This window comes from Parus major, chromosome 6 (assembly GCF_001522545.3).
Source record: "Parus major isolate Abel chromosome 6, Parus_major1.1, whole genome shotgun sequence".
Classification (NCBI taxonomy): domain Eukaryota; kingdom Metazoa; phylum Chordata; class Aves; order Passeriformes; family Paridae; genus Parus; species Parus major.
Window position 1 is genome coordinate 1,837,607 of NC_031775.1, and position 3,963 is coordinate 1,841,569.

At 49.5% G+C, this 3,963-nt stretch overlaps 1 long non-coding RNA gene across 1 annotated transcript; it reads right to left on the reverse strand.

Moving 5' to 3' along the window:
• Nucleotides 1-165: 165 nt before the first annotated feature.
• On the reverse strand, nt 166-2,994 carry LOC117244646. Its single transcript, XR_004498120.1, has 3 exons — nt 2,934-2,994; nt 1,624-1,702; nt 166-744 (listed from the first exon to the last, which is right to left on the reverse strand). It is a non-coding gene; the product is annotated as an uncharacterized LOC117244646 (long non-coding RNA).
• Between the last annotated feature and the right edge of the window lie 969 nt (nt 2,995-3,963).

Genomic DNA, 3,963 nt, shown 5'->3' on the forward strand with positions numbered 1-3,963 from the left:
CCTGGGATAGTGGAAGGTGTCCCTGCCCATGGCAGGGGGTGGAACTGGATGATTGTTAATGGCCTTTCCATAATTCTGTCTTTAAGAGGGAGCCACACCATTTGCACCACACTTTTCTTAGAACAATTCTGTTTAGAAAAGAAAAAATAATAAAAAACAATCATCTCAGAGGTGTACAACACCCAAAGACCCTGGGTAAGTGCCTCCTGCTAAATTATCCCAAGCAACATCATCCCACCTGAAGTCACATCTAGGCCAAGACACTTTTTCACTGACACCCCTTCAACATCCCAACAAGAAAACACAGCACCTGGAATTAATATAATTAAGGTTATTTTTATTGTTGTACCCAACCACCCTCAGCCTCACTGCACCGAGCTGTGTTAAAATATTGGGCCCAAATATGTCAACTGGGAACTTGGGAAGAAAAGATTTCCATATCCCAGCTCACTTCAGGAAGTGTTCCTGCAGCAACTGGAACAGCATGAAACAGTGTGTTTTTATAATAAACCTAATATGATTGCTACAGAACTTATTTTGCTTAATAAAAACCTGTTATTTCCACATTCCAGATCTGAACATGCTCCCTCAACTATCACCTGAAAAATTTAACATTTCTGAGATGCTGCTTCAAAGCCCTGCTCAGACTTCAAATGATTTGCAAGTCTTGCAGCCTGAGGACAACGGGATCATCTCTCCTCAAACTCTGAGTTTACCCAGGATCCCAGGAGGCACAACATGAACCTGCAGGGAGAAGTGACACAGCCACCAATGACACACAGGGCCCTCCAGAGGGTCCTCAGCAGGCACACAGTAATGGTGGAATCAAGGCACATCATTCTTTTTCCTCCAGAACATGGAATTTCAGCTTCCTTGGTTCAGGAAGCATTAGGGAATATCACAAAAATTTCAACAGGAAACGGGTCATGGGGACAAGTCACTTCCATCCACAAGGAAATAGAGGGATAACATGAGTTTAAGATTCACTATAAACACCTTCCACTAATCCAGGCTGCTCCAACCTCATCCAACCTGGCCTTGGACACCTCCAGGGATCCAGGGGCAGCCACAGCTTCTCTGGGCACCCTGTGCCAGAGCCTGCCCACCCTCACATGGAAGGACTTCTTCCCAATATCCCATCTAATCCTGCCCTCTGACAGTGGGAAGCTTTTAAATGCTCTGTTGCTCCAGATGGACAAATACTTTAAGCATCTTTTATTAGCTTTGGTTGTATTTTTGTTGTGGCTTTTTTATACCTCCCTATGCTCAAACACATTTTTTAGTGAACACCTGAGGTTGTTTTTTTTTTGGTGTTGGGAGTTTTTTTACATTTTATCAAAGTGGCACAACTGAGGTTGGGCTGACAGAAAGCTACAGGCAAACAAACTTCTTCCAGATGCTCAACCACTTGGACCTGGAAAGTCAGCACAACTCTGCACATTGCAAAAAAAGGCAACTCATTCTCCTACAGCTTTAAGATAAGCCCTAAGAGAGCACTCCAGGACAAGAATGTTCTACACAGAATTATTAAGGGTAACAATCAGCCAAATGATTTATTCAGCAGTTAAAGCACCTGACAGCAGCTGAGTTGCACAGCCCAACATCCAGCAACACCATCCTCACCTGCAGCGTATTTGCTCCCAGTTTGCAGGTCAAGAGGTCACAGAGAACACAGGCAAGTATTTCTCAGCTGGGCCCTGTTCTAAAAATGAGAAAGAAACATAATAAAGGTCATAACTTCATGCTGTACCTAATTTCCCTCCTGGCAGTCATGCCCTGCAGTGCTCACATGTATTGACCTCAGGAAATGCATCTCAGACTGAGCCAAAAAAAAGCCAGGAGGAGGAGGAAAATGGTCAACAGCTGAATAAAGCAATTACAGACAAGCCAGGCCTTTAACTCAAGCCTGAGCTGGCAACGAGGATTCTAAAGCAGAAACCTCCAAAAATCCAGCCTGGTTTGACCTGCCCACCCCATGAGACCCCACTAAACACAGTCAGATTTACCATCTTTCCCAAGCAACTCATTAAACTACAGGCAGGTACAGAACACATAAATCACGTTGTGATAAACATCAGGCGTTTCTGTACTCTGAGCAGTTTATTAACTCTAATTCATCCTAAAGGTTTTCCGACACAAACCCCACATCAAACACAGCTGGGGCCATTCAGCGGAGTTAAGGCTCAAAGGAAGCTCTATCACGAGAAAGTGGTTTGACAGGAGCTCTAACCCATGGCGATAACTCACACAGCCCGAGCAGCTCCGCCGGCGATCCCACAACCAGCAAGGAAAATAAACCAAACCTAACCCCTCTCACGGTGTGAGAGCCCCCCAAAGCACTCCCTGCAGGGCCCCTCGGCGGGATCCCTCCTTCCTCTGAGCGCCGCGATGTTCCCCTGGACCCGCGGGTTCACTTCCCAGGGGTGAAGGCACAGTGTTACTGCGAGACCCAGGGATGGAGTAGCCACAAGAACACGGCATCCCGAGCCCCGTGTGGGCCGGAAAACCTGGTTTTCCCGGCCAGCGGCTCTGCCTGCGATCCCGTAGCCCCAAGTGCCGGAACCCTCTAGCGCCGGGGCCCAGGACCCCTCAGTCCCGGGGCCTTGGAGTCCCTCAGCTCCGGGAAGCAGGACCCTCCTATTCCCGGGGCCTGCGACTCCCCCTAGCCCCAAGAGCCGCTTCCATTCCCGAGAACCCGTCCTCAGCCCCCAGGACTACCCTCAGACCTATGGCCTACGCAGACCCCACATTCCGGGGCCTTGAACTTCCCCCAGCCCCCTGCCTCGGGACACCCCCACCCAGTTCCGGGTCCTGGGATCCACACAACACCAGCCCCATCACACCCCAAGGCCCGGAACACCGGAACCGAGGACTCCCCAGCCCTGAGCCATCCCCTCTCCGCCACCTCCCGGCCCTCTCAGGACCCCGCTCACCTCAACCCCGCCGCCGCTCCCGCCGCCCCGCCTGCCGCGCGCGCTTCCGGGGGCAGGGCCTACGGGGGGGCGTGGTCTGCGGGGGGCGTGTCCCGCCCGTGGTGGGCGTGGCCTCGGCGCCTGCCGGGCGCCCTGAGGGGCTCGGGGGTCGCTGCGGGTTTTGGGGGGTTCCCTGCGAGTGTAGGGGTTCAGAAACCTCTTGGTGTAGGTCACGAGAGGCTTTTATACAGCGTGTGGTGAGTGTTCCTACGGGTCCTGTGTGTAGGGGCTGAGGGGATTTGGTATAGGGCCTGAAAGAGTGTGTAGGGAGCTACAGGGGATTTGACACATAGACTGGAAGGCCCGTATATAGGGTCTCAGGGGACCATATATATATATATATATATGTATATATATGGGTTCTTCGTGGTCTGTATGTAAGGTCTGAGGGGTTTGTATATAGGGTCTGAGAGGCCCAGATAACAGAGGCTCTGAAGGGGCTGTGTATAGGTTCTGAGGGGCCTATATTATATATATATATATATATATATAGGTTCTGGGAGGCTTTTATATAATGTCTCAGGGGCCCAGATAGACAGACAGAGGCTCAGAAAGGTCTGTAGATGAGATCTGAGGAACCTATATACATACTATATATATATATATATATATATTTTGAAAGGTCTGTATATATAGAGTCTCAGGGGCCTATCTATCTATGATGTATAGATAAATATATATGCTCTGAAATGCCTGTATATAGAGTCTCAGGGGCCCATATCTATAGGTCCTGGGTGGCCTTATATATAGTATATATACACACATACGTACATACATACTATACAAGGAATGTCTCTATAGGTCCTGGATAGCAGGGCTGCAGGGCTTGTGTGTAGGGCCTGAGAGAGTGGTATATGGGGTCTCAGGGGCTTTTATATAGCTATATATTCATAGAACCATAGAATGTTAAGGGATTGGAAGGGATCTTAAAGATCATCTTGTTCTGCCATGGGCAGGGACACCTCCCACTATCCCAGGCTGCTCCAAGCCC